General features: G+C 41.9%; 1 long non-coding RNA gene across 2 annotated transcripts; it reads left to right on the forward strand.

The window, feature by feature from the left end:
• The first annotated feature begins 806 nt into the window (after positions 1-806).
• Positions 807-16,741, forward strand: LOC116545824. Of its 2 annotated transcripts, XR_004266463.1 has the most exons (4): positions 807-2,577; positions 2,623-4,303; positions 6,717-6,808; positions 16,572-16,741. It is a non-coding gene; the product is annotated as an uncharacterized LOC116545824 (long non-coding RNA). The 2 variants fall into 2 exon arrangements; XR_004266462.1 differs by lacking the exon at positions 16,572-16,741 and having other exon boundaries at positions 6,717-8,711.
• Positions 16,742-17,016: the final 275 nt, after the last annotated feature.

A 17,016-nucleotide genomic window follows, 5' to 3' on the forward strand; every position in this document is an offset into this window, starting at 1 on the left:
TTTTTTTTTTTTTTTTTTTTTTTTTTTTTTTTTTTTTTTTTGGGGGGTGGGTCCAGCCGTGCCTGATCACGTGACTCCCTGACTCAGAGTCTGTGTTTTTCTGAACGGTCGACTCTCTCCCAGGTGTTCCAGTCGCCTGTTGAAAAGGCGCCAGGATCTGTGTGACTTCCCGTACGGCGACTCACTGCGCTGGCTGAAACAGCGGCACTGAGATTCATGGAGGTTTTTTTGCCCAGGAATCTCCTGGCCTGGCTCCCTGTTTCAGTTCCTTTTTAAATCAGATGAATGGGCGATCTGCCTTCCTGGGTCTCCAATGGCCAGCTAAAAGCGCACCCGGACCAGTGTATTTTGTACGGAGAACCGCTGCGCCAGGGCGCCAGCAAAGTAGCCATTCCGTCCAAAACAGCTGTGCTGGCCAAAACAGCCACACTGGCGACCCATGGGGCTCCTCCACCTGGGAATCTCCTGCTCTGTGTGCAATAAAAATCTGTCTGGAAATGCGGCGTCCACTCACTGCACGTTCACTGGGAGCTGCAATCATGAGCTGTTCCTAGTCGGCCATCCAATTGTTTTTAATATTTATTTATTATTTTGAGACAGAGTCTTGTTCTGTGGCCCAGGCTGAAGTGCATAGGGCAATCTTGGCTCACTGCAAACTCCGCCTCCCAGGTTCAAACCATTCTCCTGCCTCATCCTCCTGAGTAGCTGGGATTATAGGCGTGCACCACCACACCCAGCTAATTTTTGTATTTTTAGTAGAGATGGGGTTTCACCCTATTGGCCAGGCTGGTCTCGAACTCCTGAACTCAAGTGTTCTCGGCCTCCCAAAATGCTGGGATTACAGGTGTAAGCCACCATGCCTGGCTTAAAGCCCTTTTTAAATGAGGAGTTGTTGGTCCTCTTAGACACAGAACAAGTGTGTTAAATAAATGAGACAGGAGACATCAAATGGTGACTAGTTTGTTGTTTTTTTTACTGAACCATGTTAACTGAAATGAGGAGGACACAGAGGGGACAACAGGGTCAGGAAACTTTTATGAAGGTGTAATGTTAATACGATGGCACTTCTGCTGACAGTGTCCTCCTCAGAAGTTGCCTGCCCTGAGGCTCCTTAAAACAGACTAGCTGAATTTCCATACCTGCCCCTGCTGTTCTCTTTGCCTCACTAGTTGTCTTCCTCCAATTTCTTCCCAAGTGAGCCTTCATGATGTATTCATGATGAGCCTTTGTGATATACTCTTCAAGACCAGCCTTTTAGCAAGAAAGGGTTTTATATCTAGTCTTTTATATCTCTGTTAAATGTGGCAAGCAGAGAAAACTTTATAGCCATCACTTAGATGAAATATAGCAATGTAACGAAACCTATGTTATAAAAACCACGTTTGTTTTACTTTCCTTTCTCTTTGTCCTTAACTTCCTCCAGTCAGGATTGCTTGCACATAGTCATTTTGGTAGTGGGTAGTCACTAATAAGTGATTAACTTCATATCCTAACCCCCAGGGGATGTTTGCAAGATTAATGAGCTTGTTTTTCTTATAAAGAACAATGATCCTTGGTCATGCTGACCTCCTTGATAGCATGCAGAAGTTTGGCCAAGGGATGCAAGCAGCTTTGATAATCAGGAGATCTCACTTCCCACACACCTTCCTTACTCATAAAAGCCACCAGTTATGTTCAAAGGGAGGTTGATATGAGAATTTGCCTCTCCCACCCTCATATTTTGGTAAACTTGAAAAAACCTTTCTCTGCTCTGAGGCACTGATATGTCAGTGTTTGGCTTACCGAGCAACAGGTACCTGAACCAAACTTACAGCGTTGTGCAACAGATTTTGTCAACCATGCTAGGGCTAGCATGGCAGCAGGCGCGGGCCGTGTCAGGCGAATGAGTTCCAGAAGCTGCCCAGGTTTGTTTGTTGGGGGGCCGTAAAGTCAGTCTTCTGCGTCAGTGTCAGCTGCCGTTGGTGCTCTAGAAGCTTAGAGCAGAGAAACATTTCAGACTGCTATCTGGACTTCCAGTTTTGGTTTGAAGCGTAAGTCGCTGCTGTGTACACAGCCACATCTCTCATTCTCTCTGCTTATAATGTGAATAGGGCATTCTGGGGAGTAATAGAATGGTGGATTATACCCATTTGCTTGTTTCCTGTAAGAGTTTGGTTTTTTTGTTTGTGATTTTTTGGGCTTTTTTTGTTTTGTTTTTTTGGGTTGTGTGTCTGTGTGTGTGTGTTTGTTTTTTGGGGGGTGTGTGTGTTTTTAGTGTGTGTGTGTCTGTGTCTGTGAAAAGACTGAACATGGTAAATTTGGAATTGATCCCACAGAGTAGCATCCTTGGCTGTATTCTCCAGATTTGGGCCACTTTCAGCTATGAGTTCATGAAGAAAAATAAAATGCTTTTTTATTGTAACGCTGCTTGGCCAGAATATGTCTTAGAGTTTGGGGACAAATGGCCGACACACTGTTCTTTAAGTTATGCTACTATAATGCAACTGGAACTATTCTGTAAGACAAGAGAAAATAGGATGCAATCCTGTATGTCCAGGCTTCCATGCTCTTATATCAGAATGAACCTACTCAAAAGAGGTATAATTTGATGCTCTTATATCAGAATGAACCTACTCAAAAGAGGTATAATTTGATGCTGCAAAAGAAAAAACAACCTAAACCTACGGTTTTACACTCCCCCTCATTAGATGGGGAAGACAGGACACTGGTGCTTTGAATCCCCTGAATAATCATCCTGATCCTCTGCCCCTTCCCCAGTCAGCTGTAGCTCCAGCACCACCCCCTCCTTATGGGATTGTCTGGAGTAGGAGGGGAACACTCCCAAACCTGTCCTCCCTATGGAATTAGGGTAGGCTGTGGTCTCCCCTTCCTGCAATGAACAGAAAACCCAATTTGGCCAGGGAGCCACTGGCCCCTTGGTAGGGCAGTTTCCTTTGCATCAGTTCCCTACTAGGGGACTAAACGTGAATGGACAACAGGTTGGCATGGTGTGGGTACATTTCCTTTTCCCACTTTGGATCTGTTCAGTTGGAAAAACAGTAATCCCCCCTATCCCAATGTAAGCGAATGGCTGAGCTCTTCTTGTCTATATTTCTGACCTATCAACCCCACAAGGCAGATATTCACTTTGTTAAAGTGCTGCTCACGTCAGAAGAAAGGCATGTAGTCACAGAAAAGGCTAGGGAAGAGGCAAACCAGCTCTGTCTGGAGGTGGGAAACAATCGCCCCTTGCAAAGGGTCAGTCCCCAACACAGAGCCCAACTGGGATGTAAATGATGGGGTCTTTCCCACTTAGGACACTATCAGAATTACATTATTGAAGGTTTAAAGAAAGGGGTTCCTCAGGTAAAGAACCTCAATAAGGTACAGGAAGTTCAGCAGCAAGCATATGAGGACCCTTCATAATTCATAGAAAGATGTCATCAGACATAATGAAAAGTAGATTGACACTAACCCTGAGGCACCCGACAATCAGAGAATGGTCAGTGTGACCTTAATCAGCCAGAAGCCCTGATATTCAAAGAAAACTGCAAATAGTAAGTGAGATCCTTGGGTTGCCAATCTCATAGTTAGTGGAGTTAGCTTTTAAAGTATACTATGCTCAGGACGAGGCTCAGGAAAAGTGCAAATTGAAGCAACAAGTAACCTGCTGGCAGCTGCACTTGACTACCAACCTAAAGGAAAAGGAAGAAATCAAAGTTAAGAGGGGTCCATGCCCCCTTATGAAAAAAAATGTGCCTATTGTAAGAAGGAGGGACATGGGAAAAAGGACTGTCCCAAATTGACCAAAGCAGCTGGCAAGTGCAGTCTCCCTCAAAATCAGATGAGGAGAGAAAAGAATATTTAGATGAAGACGGATGTATCACAGGGAGTCCCTTAGATTTGGAGCAACTGGTGGCTATATCCCCACAGGAGCCCTGGATACAACTGACAGTGGGGAACAGAATGATGGACTTTTTAGTTGACACAGTGCCACATATTAAGTAATTAACAATTGTCTCTCTCCAACTTTGGGAAAAACCATTACTGTTACAGGAATACTGGGAGACACCATTACCCCTTTATACAATCCCTAGGTTACCATTTAGGAGTGACCAGCTTAGAGCATAGTTTCTTATACATGCTTAATGCCCAGTGTCCCTCCTGGGCTGGGATTTGCTTGCCAAATTGTATGCTCAACTTCTTTCCCCTCAGATGCCTAGATATAATGATTCCTTCTGAGTAAGTTTGCAGGTTTCAAATATTCCTGCTCCAACCAGAAAACGAAGAGGTTCAGGTCATTCCAGAAGAAATTCTCATGCAGGTAAGGAGAGATGTTTGGGCCAGGGGAAGCCAGGGAGAGTGGTCACAGCCAGACCCATAGCAATTAAATGAAAAGAGAGACACAGAGTATCCATTAAAGGAAGTGGCATAGAAGGAGACTCAACCACTCTTGGAAGCCTTTTTTGGCACAAGGACTGATTTGGTCCTATAATCCTCTCTTTAACATTTTGTTTTACCACCATGCAAGTCCCGTTAAGACGACTACAAGTTTGTACAAGACTTAGGGCTAGTAATGAAATAGTCTAGGACATATAACCCATGGTACCTAACCACTATAGCTTGCTGATCACCTTTTCAGGAGAACTATGTTGGTTTACAGATTTGGATTAAAAAGATGCCTTCTTTTGCATTAGACGAGGAATCACAAGAGATCTTTGCATTTGAATGGCTGAGGCTGGAACACAGGTCAATCAGGGGTACTGTCAGTGTTTTCTCAAGGGCTTAAAAATTCCCTTACAATCTTTGGGAAATTTTTGGCATGGAAATTTAAGGGAACTTCGGCTGACAGAAGTAGTGCTTTTACAATATGTGGTTGAAATCTTTGTTGCAAGACCTTAAGAGCTTTCCTTGAAAATACCATTCAAGCACTGATTTTCCTAGTGGAACCAGGCTACTGGGTTTCCAAGAAGAAAGCCCGGATCTGCCAAAAGAAGTTAAAATATTTCACGTCTGAAGTGAATAAGGGGCACAGAAACCCTCCTTTTGGCCACCTGGAGGTAATTGCCTGGGTAACTGTCCCCATCTCCTGTAAAGAATTGCAATGATTTCTAGGAATGGTGGGATTCTGTTGAATTTGGATTCTGAATGTTGGGCCCTCAAAGGAAAAAAATCTGAGCCCCTGATCTGGACTTCAGAATGCCAAAATTCTTTTGTTAAAGTCAAAGAGGCCATGCACGGTGGCTCATGCCTGTAATCCCAGCACATTGGGAAGCCAAGGCAGTCGGATCACCTGAGGTCAAGAGTTCTTGACCAGCCTGGCCAACATGGTGAAACCAATCTCTACTAAAAAATACAAAAATTAGCCAGGCGTTGTGGCAAGCACTTATAATCCCAGCTCTCAGGAGGCTGAGGCTGGAGAATCCAGTAGGCGGAGGTTGCAGTGAGCAGAGATCGCACCACTGTATTCCAGCCTGGGCAAGAAGAATGAAACTCCATCTCAAAATAAATAAAGTCAAGGAAAAGTTAAAGACTGCCTCTGTGCTGGGCCTTCCAGATTTAAGAATGCCCTTTGATTTATTTGTACACAAAAAACAAGGCATGGACTTGGGAGTCCTAACTCAAAACTTAGGAACTGACTGAAAACCGACTGCCTATTTCTCTAAACAGTTTTACCAGGTGGCCAGGGGTTGGTCCCCCTGCCTCTTAGCAATTGCTGCAACTTGCAGCCTCTTCCAGGAGGCTGAAAAGGTAATGTGCTCAAACTGCCCTAAAACTGGGTCCTACCCATTTGGGGGTACAACAGCGAGGGCACTCTTCATGCAAGAATTAGCAAGTTAATTTCACCACAATGTCACAGGCACCTGGAGGCTACTGGGCATCTTTTTGTACAAAAACCATCTTTTTGGATTTTTGTAGACACATTTACAGGATGGGTAGAGGTATACCCTATCCGAACAGAAAGGGCAGCCGAAGTGACCCACACCTTACTAAAGAGATAATTCCCCGGTATGAACTCCCTTTGATGAGTCAGAGTGACAATGCTGTGGTGTTCGTTCGTCTCTCAGGTAGTACAGGAAGTGTCTCAAGTCCTAGACACTGAATGGAAACTTCATGTAGCACAGACACAGCCCATCAGAAAGACTAAAAAACTGAATCAAACTATTTAAAGAATAATTAGGCCAGGTGTGGTGGCTCACGCCTGTAATCCCAGCACTTTAGGAGGCTGAGGCAGGCAAATTATTTGAGGCCAGGAGTTTGAGACCAGCCTGGCCAACATGGCAATATCCCATTTCTACTAAAAATGCAAAAAATTAGCTGGATGGAGACATGTGCCTATAGTCCCAGCTACTTGGGAGGCTGAGGCACAAGAATTGCTTGAATGTGGGAGGTGGAAATTGCAGTGATCAGAGATCATGCCACTGCACTCCAACCTGGGCAACAGAATGAGACTCTGTCTCAAAAAAAAAAAAAAAAAAAAAACTGTTGCTAAAATGTGCCAGGAAACTAATCTAACTTGAGACAAAGTACGACTTTGTCTCCTGAGGATTTGGGTCATTCCCTGAAACAGGCTCCAGTTGAGCCCTTTAGAAATTATGTATGAGAGACCTTTCCTAGCCACCTTGGGGCTAAGATCAAGCTATAATATCTTAGAAAGGGAAGGAGCTATTAGACATTATTTAAAATTGCTAAATGAAATACTGCCTTCTGTTCATGAGTTTGCTTTTTCTCCACAGACATGCCACTTCATCCCTTCCAGGCTGCAGACCAAGTCTTAATTAAAACCTGGAGGGAGACTGGATTCGATCACCAACTAGTCCCTCAAAAGGTAAGACTCTATGAGGATCTTCTGATCGTGCATTCATCTATCAGGCAGGAATTAAACCATGGGTACCTTATACCTGGATAAAAATTGCCCCTCCTCAGCCCAACCTATCAGTTTAACAGACCTGAATGGATATGTGAACCAACTAAAAACCTGAAGCTGCTTTTTAAGAAAATATCCATAGATAAATGACACCTTCTGTCATTTAATTTTGAGATTCCTGCTAAATACCACAGTAATAAATGCTTATAGTATCTGCTGAAACCAATCTTTTCCTACAATGGGCACATTATGCACATAGCCTACAGAAGCTCATTGAGTTTGAGGACTGTTACCTATCTCTAGCACCTCTGTATTACCTTGGTGGGTCTTGCCCTTGCAAGGAGACCACTGGGTACATTAACAAACTTTTATGAAATACCATTCCAATAAAAACTAGGTCTCTGGTGTGCTAACATGAGAAACTGTAAGGCCTGGCATTAATAGAATGCTTCACAACCCAGGTCACAGAAAATCTTTTACTATAAATCAGTGTTCAACAAACTTCTGAATATACTACTCTCATGAAGGAATTTCCCTCGGCAGCTCCCCAAATTTTGGCTATTAACAGCCGCTACACTGAAGAAAGTTTTTTATCACACTTGGGATTATCTTTGAATGATAGTGCTACCCAACACTTACCCTGCCACCAGCTGCATAAATCAAATTTCCCCTTTATGTTGGGAACAACAACAAAAGCATTCTTATGATCACTGGACAAATATCACTAAGAATATGGGCTGGATGCTCCCCCACCAATGTGAACACACTTCAAGGCTGCAGGAAACTGACTGGTTTGCTATTGATTGGACACAGGCCAGGAATTCTATGGCTAACTGCATATGAAATTCAATGGCAATGTGGGACTAATCTTTGGCCTAGATTACCCATTAGCCAGATAGGACAATATGCTCTGGGATTCCCACAGATCCAGAGCCATTTGTCAAAAACCAACAGACAACCCTCAAATTTCTCAAATGTGTTCCACCAATGGACCAAGTCGGTTTTCCTCTGGTATGACCATCCCCTATCCATTTCTGTTCCCCAAGTTAGTTTAGAAAATGTTATCTGACATGTTGAGATCCTAACAAATTATACCCAGCATGTGCTAAAAGATGCAAAGGCATCTCTTTAGTCACCTCTCAGATGACTATGATGAGAAAAGCAGTCTTGTAGAACCACATGGCCCTCAATGTCTTCATGGCTGCACAAGAACTTGTGCCATAATAAAAACTGAATGCTATGTGTACATTCCAAGCAATTAAGGAAACATCACCCTGGCCCTTCAAGATATGTACAAACTGATACTGTGTCTAACTTCATGATGTCACTAAGCCGATGACTATCTTCATGGTTCTGGTCACAACCCTTGTGGAAAAAATTACTGGTAATTCTAGCTATGACTATAGGTACAGGAATACTCCTAGGCTGTGGATTATACTGCTGCTGCACTATACATGTGGGATTGCAAGGTTGCCTCTCTGAAGTTCCTGACACCCTGTTCAACGATGCTACAACAAAATTGCCCAAGTCCTGGGACATTGAGTATTTTCAATTGCAGGTAAAGAAGTTCCATTCCTCAGCCCACTAGGGATGCCCCTTGCAAGCAGGAAGTAGTTATACTGAGTCAACATCCCAACTCAAGATTGAGGAATGGAACAGTGTCAGTGAGGATATGATAACACAGCAGATACTATAAAAATCATCAGGTATTTAGTTTACTTAGTTTTTATCTCTTTGTCCTTAACTTCCTCCAGGCAGGATTGCTTGCACGTAGTCATTTTGGTAGACAGTAGTTACTAACAAGTGATTAACTTCATTAGCCTTTTTTTTTTTTTTAATTGCATTTTAGGTTTTTGGGTACATGTGAAGAATATGCAAGATTGTTGCATAGGCACACACATGCAGTGTGATTTGCTGCCTTCCTCCCCGTCACCTATATCTGGCATTTCTCCCCATGCTATCTCTCCCCAACTTCCAACCCCCTGCTGTCCCTCCCCTCTTGCCTCCCAACACACCCCAGTGTGTGATGCTCCCCTCCCTGTGTCCATGTGTTCTCATTGTTCAACACCCACCTATGAGAGAGAACATGTGGTGTTTGATTTTCTGTTCTTGTGTCAGTTTGCTGAGACTGATGGTTTCCAGGTTCATCCATGTCCCTACAAAGGACATGAACTCATTTTTTATCGCTGCATAGTATTCCATGGTATATATGTGCCACATTTTCCCTGTCCAGTCCATCATCGTTGGGCATTTGGGTTGGTTGCAGGTCTTTGCTATTGTAAACTGTGCTGCAATGAACATTCGTGTTCATGTGTCCTTATAGTAGAATGATTTATAATCCTTTGGATATATACCCAGTAATGGGATTGCTGGGTCAAATGGAATTTCTATTTCTAGGTCCTTGAGGAATCGCCACACTGTCTTCCACAATGGTTGAACTAATTTACACTCCCACCAACAGTGTAAAAGTGTTCCTATTTCTCTGCATCCTCTCCAGCATCTGTTGTCTCCAGATTATTTTTTTAACTTTTTCTTTTTTTAATTGTACTTTAGGTTATGGGGTACATGTGAGATAATGCAGGATTGTTGCATAGGTACACAGATGGCAATGTGGTTTGCTGCCTCCATCCCCCCCATCACCTATATCTGGCATTTCTCCCCATGTTATCCCTCCCTGACCTATCCACACCCCCACTGTCTCTCCCTTGCCCTCCCCCAACAGACCCCAGTGTGTGATGCTCCCCTCCCTGTGTCCATGTGTTCTCATTGTTCAACACCCGCCTATGAGTGAGAACATGTGGTGTTTGATTTTCTGTTCTTGTGTCAGTTTGCTGAGAATGATGGTTTCAAGATTCATCCATGTCACTGCAAAAGACACAAACTCATAATTTTTTTATGGCTGTATAGTATTCCATGGTATATATGTGCCACATTTTCCTTGTCCAGTCTATCGTAGATGGGAATTTGGGTTGGTTCCAGGTCTTTGGTATTGTAAACAATGCTGCTATGAACATACATGTGCATATGTCTTTATAATAGAATGATTTATAATCCTTTGGGTATATACCAGTAATGGGATTGCTAAATCAAATGGAATTTATATTTCTACGTCCTTGAGGAAGTGCCACACTGTCTTCCACAATGGTTGAACTAATTTACACTCCCACCAACAGTGTAAAAGTGTTCCTATTTCTCCACATCCTCTCCAGCATCTGTTGTCTCCAGATTTTTTAATGATCACCATTCTAACTGGCATGAGGTGGTATCTCAATGTGGTTTTGATTTGCATTTATCTAATGATCAGTGATGATGAGCATCTTTTCTTATGTTTGTTGGCCTCATATATGTCTCCTTTTGAAAAGTGTCTGTTCATGTCCTCCCACTTTTGGATGTTTTTTTTTCCTTGTAAATCTGTTTAAGTTTTTGTATATTCTGGATATTAGCCTTTGATCAGATGGGTAGATTGCAAAAATTTTTTCCCATTCTGTTGGCTGCCAGTTCACTCTAATGATTTTCTTTTGCTATACAGAAGCTCTGGAGTTTAATTAGATCCCATTTGTCTATTTTGGCTTTTGTTGCGTTTTAGTCATGAAGTCCTTGCCTATGCCTATGTCCTGAATGGTTTTGCCTAGATTTTCTTCTAGGGTTTTTATGGTGTTAGGTCTTATGTTTAAGTCTCTAATCCATCTGGAGTTTAGTGTAATGTGTCAGGAAGCAGAAACTGGACCCCTTCCTGACAATTTCTTTCTCAAAATTGCTTTGGCTATTCTGTATCCCTTGTAATTCCATATAAACATTAGGATTAAGTTCTCAATCTCTGTAAAATATCCAAGTGGAATATTTTTTAGGGATTGCATTGAATCTGTGGATCAATTTGGGGAGTAGTGCAATTTTAATAATATGTCTTCAAATCAATGAACACGGGATGTCTTTCCATTTATATACATCTTTAATTTCTTTTAATAATACTTTGTACTTTTAAGTGTAAAGTCTTGTACTTCTATGGTTAAAGCTATTTCTTTTCTTTTCTTTTTTTTTGAGACGGAGTTTCGCTCTTGTTACCCAGGCTGGAGTGCAATGGCGCAATCTCGGCTCACTGCAACCTCCGCCTCCCGGGTTCAGGCAATTCTCCTGCCCCAGCCTCCTGAGTCGCTGGGATTACAGGCACACGCCACCATGCCCAGCTAATTTTTTGTATTTTTAGTAGAGACGGGGTTTCACCATGTTGACCAGGATGGTCTCGATCTCTTGACCTTGTGATCCACCCGCCTCGGCCTCCCACAGTGCTGGGATTACAGGCTTGAGCCACCGCGCCCGGCCCCTATTTCTTTTTTTTTTTTCTTTATTGCATTTTAGGTTTTGGGGTACATGCGAGGAACATGCAAGATAGTTGCATAGGTACACACATGGCAGTGTGATTTGCTGCCTTCCTCCCCTTCACCTATATCTGGCATTTCTCCCCATGCTATCTCTCCCCAACTCCCCACCCCCCACTGTCCGTCCCCTATTTCCCCCCAACAGACCCCAGTGTGTAGTGCTTCCCTCCCTGTTTCCATGTGTTCTCATAGTTCAACACCCACCTATGAGTGAGAACATGCGGTGTTTGATTTTCTGCTCTTGTGTCAGTGTGCTGAGAATGATGGTTTCCAGGTTCATCCATGTCCCTACAAAGGACATGAACTCATTGTTTTTGATGGCTGCATAATATTTCATGGTGCATATGTGCCACATTTTCCCTGTCCAGTCCATCATCGTTGGGCATTTGGGTTGGTTGCAGGTCTTTGCTATTGTAAACAGTGCTGCAATGAACAGTTGTGTGCATGTGTCCTTATAGTAGAATGATTTATACTCCTTTGGATATATACCCAGTAATGGGATTGCTGGGTCAAATGGAATTTGTTTCTAGGTCCTTGAGGAATAGCCACACTGTCTTCCACAATGGTTGAACTAATTTACACTCCCACCAATAGTGTAAAAGTGTTCCTATTTCTCCACATCCTCTCCAGCATCTGTTGTCTCCAGATTTTTTAATGATTGCCATTCTAACTGGCGTGAGACTGTATCTCAATGTGGTTTTGATTTGCATTTCTCTAATGACCAGTGATGATGAGCATTTTTTCATGTTTGTTGGCCTCATGTATGTCTTCTTTTGTAAACTGTCTGTTCATATCCTTCGCCCACTTTTGAATGGGCTTGTTTTTTTCTTGTAAATCTGTTTTAGTTCTTTATAGATTCTGGATATTAGCCCTTTGTCAGATGGGTAGATTATATAAAAATTTTTTCCCATTCTGTTGCTTCTTAATTCACTTTAATGACTGTGTCTTTTGCTGTGCAGAAGCTGTAGAGTTTGATTAGGTCCCATTTGTCTATTTTGGCTTTTGTTGCCGATGCTTTTGGTGTTTTGGTCATGAAGTCCTTGCTTATGCCTATGTCCTCATGGTTTTGCCTAGATTTTCTTCTGGAGTTTTTATGGTGTTAGGTCTTATGTTTAAGTCTTTAATCCATCTGGAGTTAATTTTAGTGTAAGGTGTCAGGAAGGGGTCCAGTTTCTGCTTTCTGCACATGGCTAGCCAGTTTTCCCAACACCATTTATTAAACAGGAAATCTCTCCCCATTGCTTGTTTTTGTGAGGTTTGTCAAAGATGAGATGGTTGTAGATGTGTAGTGTTGCCTCCGAGGCCTCTGTTGTTTCATTCGTCTATATCGCTGTTTTGGTACCAGTATTATGTTGTTTCGATTACTGTAGCCTTGTAGGATAGTTTCAGGTCCGGTAGTGTGATGCCTCCAACTTTGTTCTTTTTGCTTAGAAATGACTTGGCTATGTGGGCTCTCTTTTGGTCCCATATGAAGTTTCAGGTGGTTTTTTCCATTTCTGTGAAGGTTACTGGTAGCTGGATGGGGATAGCATTGAATCTCTAAATTACTTTGGGCAGTATGGCCATTTTCATATTGATTCTTCCTAACCACGAGCATGGAATGTTTCTCTATCTGTTTGTGTCCTCTCTTATTTCCTTGAGCAGTGGTTTGTAGTTTGCCTTGAAGAGGTCCTTTACATTCCTTGTTAGTTGTATTCCTAGGTATTTTATTCTCTTTGTAGCAATTGTGAATGGCAGTTCGTTCTCGATTTGGCTCTCTTTAAGTCTGTTATTGGTGTATAGGAAAGCTTGTGATTTTTGCACATTGATTTTGTATCCTGAGACTTTGCTGGAGTTGCTTATCAGTTTCAGGAGATTTTGGGCTGAGATGATGGGGTCTTCTAAATATACAATCATGTCATCTGCAAATAGAGACAATTTGACTTCCTCCTTTCCTATTTGAATACCCTTTATTTCTTTTTCTTACCTTCCTGCTCTGGCTAGAACTTCCAATAATATATCGAATAGGAGTGGTGAGAGAGGGCATCCTTGTCTAGCGCCAGATTTCAAAGGGAATGCTTCCAGTTTTTGCCCATTCAGTATGATATTGGCTGTTGGTTTGTCGTAAATAGCTTTTTTTATTTTGAGACACGTTCCATCAATACCTGGTTTATTGAGGGTTTTTGGCATAAAAGGCTGTTGAATTTTGTCAAAGGCCTTCTCTGCATCAATTGAGATAATCATGTGGTTTTTGTCTTGGGTTCTGGTTATGTGGTGAATTACGTTTATAGACTTGTGTATGTTAAACCAGCCTTGCATCCCCAGGATGAAGCCTAATTGACCATGGTGGATAAACTTTTTGATGTGCTGTTGCAATGAGTTTGCCAGTATTTTATTGAAGATTTTTGCATCTATGTTCATCATGGATATTGGCCTGAAGTGTTCTTTTCTTGTTGAGTCTCTGCCGGATTTTGGTATCAGGATGTTGGTCTCATAAAATGATTTGGGAAGGATTCTGTCTTTTTGGATTGTTTGGAATAGTTTCAGAAGGAATGGTACCAGCTCCTTTGTATGTCTTCTAGAATTCAGCTGTGAATGTGTCTGGACCTGGGCTTGTTTTGAGTGGTACACTCAATTCCTGCCTCAACTTCAGACCTTGTTATTGGTCTATTCAGGGTTTTGAATTTTTCCTTGTTTAGGCTTGGGAGGATGAAAGTGTCCAGGAATTTATCCATTTCTTCCAGGTTTACTAGTTTATGTTCATAGTGTTGTTTGTAATAATCTGATGATGGTTTGTATTTCTGTGGAATCTGTGGTGATGATATCCCCTTTATCATTTTTTATTGCATTTATTTGATTATTGTCTCTCTTTTATTAATCTGGGTAGTGGTCTATTTTGTTGGTCTTTTCAAAAAAGCCGCTCCTGGATTTATTGATTTTTGAAGGTTTTCTTGTGTCTCTATCTCCTTCAGTTCTGCTCTGATCTTATTTCTTGTCGTCTTCTAGCTTTTGAGTTTTTTTTTTTTTTTTTATCTTGCTCCTCTAGCTCTTTCAATTTTGATGATAGGGTGTTGATTTTAGATCTTTCCTTGCTTCTCATGTGGGCATATTTTCCTTTAGACACTGCTTTAAATGTGCCCCAGAGATTCTGGTACGTTTTGTCTTTGCTCTCATTGGTTTCAAAGAACATCTTTATTTCTGCCTTCATTTCATTGTTTATCCAGTCAACATTCAAGAACCAGTTGTTCAGTTTCCATGAAGCTGTGCGGTTCTGAGTTAGTTTCTCAATTCTGAGTTCTAACTTAATTGCACTGTGATCTGAGAGACTCTATGATTCCCGTTCTTTTGCATTTGCTAAAGAGTGATTTACTTCCAATTATGTGGTCAATTTTAGAGGTGTGATGTGGTGCTCTGAAGAATGTATATTCTGTGGATCTGAGGTGGAGACTTCTATAAATGTCTATTAGGTTTGCTTGGTCCAGGTCTGAGTTCAAGTCCTGGATATCCTTGTTAATTTTCTGTCTCGTTGATCTAATATTGACAATGGGGTGTTAAAGTCTCCCACTGTTATTGTGTGGGAGTCTAAGTCTCTCTGTAAGTCATTAAGAACTTGCCTTATGTATCTGGGTCTCCTGTATTGGGTGTGTATATATTTAGGATCGTTAGCTCTTCTTGTTGCATTGATCCTTTTACCATTATGTAATGTCCTCCTTTGTCTCTTTTGATCTTTGTTGGTTTAAAGTCTATTTTATCAGAGACAAGAATTGCAACTCCATTTGCTTGGTAAATCTTCCTCCATCCCTTTATTTTGAGACTTTGTGTATCCTTGCATGTCAGATGGGTTTCCTGGATACAGCACACCAATGGGTTTTGGCTTTTTATCCAATTTTCCAGTCTGTGTCTTTTGATTTGGGCGTTTAGCCTATTTACATTTAGGGTTAATATTGTTATGTGTAAATTTGATCCTGCCATTTTGATGCTAGCTGGCTGTTTTGCCCATTAGTTGATGCAGTTTCTTCATTGTGTTGATGCTCTTTACCATTTGTATGTTTTTGGAGTGGCTGGTACTGGTTGTTCCTTTCTATGTTTAGTGCTTCTTTCGGGAGCTCTTGTAAAGCAGGCCTGGTGGTGATGAAATCTCTGAGTAATTGCTTGCTTGTAAAGGATTTTATTTCTCCTTTACTTATGAAGCTTAGTTTCGCTGGACATGAAATTCTGGGTTGAAAGTTCTTTTCTTTAAGGATGTTGAATATTGGCCCCCACTCTCTTCTGGCTTGTAGGGTTTCTACTGAGAGATCTGCTGTGAGTCTGATGGGCTTCCCTTTGTGGGTAACCCGACCTTTCTCTCTGGCTGCCCTTAACATTTTCTCCTTCATTTCAACCCTGGTGAATCTGACGATTATGTGCCTTGGGGTTGCTCTTCTTGAGGAATATCTTTGTGGTGTTCTCTGTATTTCCTGGACTTGAATATTGGCCTGCCTTACTAGGTTGGGGAAGTTTTCCTGGATAATATCCTGAAGAGTATTTTCCAGCTTGGATTCATTCTCTCCGCCAAACGTAGAGCTATCAAACGTAGACTAGGTCTTTTCACATAATCCCATAATTCTTGGAGACTTTGTTAATTCCTTTTTACGCTTTTTTCTCTAATCTTGCCTTCTCATTTTATTTCATTGAGTTGATCTTCGACCTCTGATATCCTTTCTTCTCCTTGGTCAGTTCGGCTGTTGAAACTTGTGTACGCTTTGTGAAGTTCTTGTGTTTTTCAGCTCCATCAACTCACTCATATTCCTCTCTAAGTTGTTTATTTTCGTTAGCATTTTGTCAAATCTTTTTAAAAGGTTTTTAGTTTCTTTGCATTGGGTTGGGACATGTTTTTTTGGCTCAGAGAAGTTTCTTATAACCCACCTTCTGAAGCCTGTGTCTGTCAATTCATCACACTCATTCTCCATCCAGCCTTGTTCCCTTGCTGGTGAGGAGTAGTGATCCCTTGTAGGAGGAGAGGCACGAATCCTCAAAATCAGATATTTTAAAAAATGAATCCATTTTTTAAATGGTCGGGCATGGTGCTCATACCTGTAATCCCAACATTTGGGAGGCCAAGGCAGGAGGATCGCTTGAGCTCCAGAGTTTAAGACCAGCCAGGGCAACAAAGCGAGACCTTATCTCTACCAAAAATTTAAAAATAAATAAACAAAAATAAAGATAAAAATAAATGAAATGAAGCCCAGTTGTGCAAGTAGTCATCAAGTATTTACTAAGGCTTACTATGTGTTATGATAATGAAACGCTTCTTTGAGCCAGCAAAGACTTCTGGCTTCCTCTGCAAGTAAAAATGACCCTCCCAAATGATCTGTCTGTGTGTTCCACAGGTATAGCAGCAGAAAAGACAACTCAGAAAAAGCGAAGATAGGCCAGGCACGTGCCTGTAATCCCAACACTTTGGGAGGCTGAGGTGAGTGGATTGGCTTGAGCTAAGGGCAACATGGCAAAACCTGGTCGATACAAAAAATCAGCCAGGCATGGTAGTCGACACCTGTAGTCCTAGCTACTAGGGAGGCTGAGGTGGGAGGATTGCTTGAGCCCAGGAGGCAGAGTGAGCTTAGCTGGCACCATTGCACTCCAGCCTGGGTGACAGAGCAAGACCCTGTCTCAGGGCAGGGGGTAAACCACAACTTCACTGTAAGAGGCAACTGGAGAAAGATCCCAGGAGGTTATATTCAACAGTGGAGCAATAATAACACAGTAGTCTGGCCAGATATCCTCAGGCTTTAAATGGACATATTCTACTCTGTTGATCAAGTAACCTTTATAATC

The sequence above is a fragment of the Sapajus apella genome, unplaced genomic scaffold (assembly GCF_009761245.1).
Source record: "Sapajus apella isolate SASKATOON/1434 unplaced genomic scaffold, GSC_monkey_1.0 scaffold391, whole genome shotgun sequence".
NCBI classification, from domain to species: domain Eukaryota; kingdom Metazoa; phylum Chordata; class Mammalia; order Primates; family Cebidae; genus Sapajus; species Sapajus apella.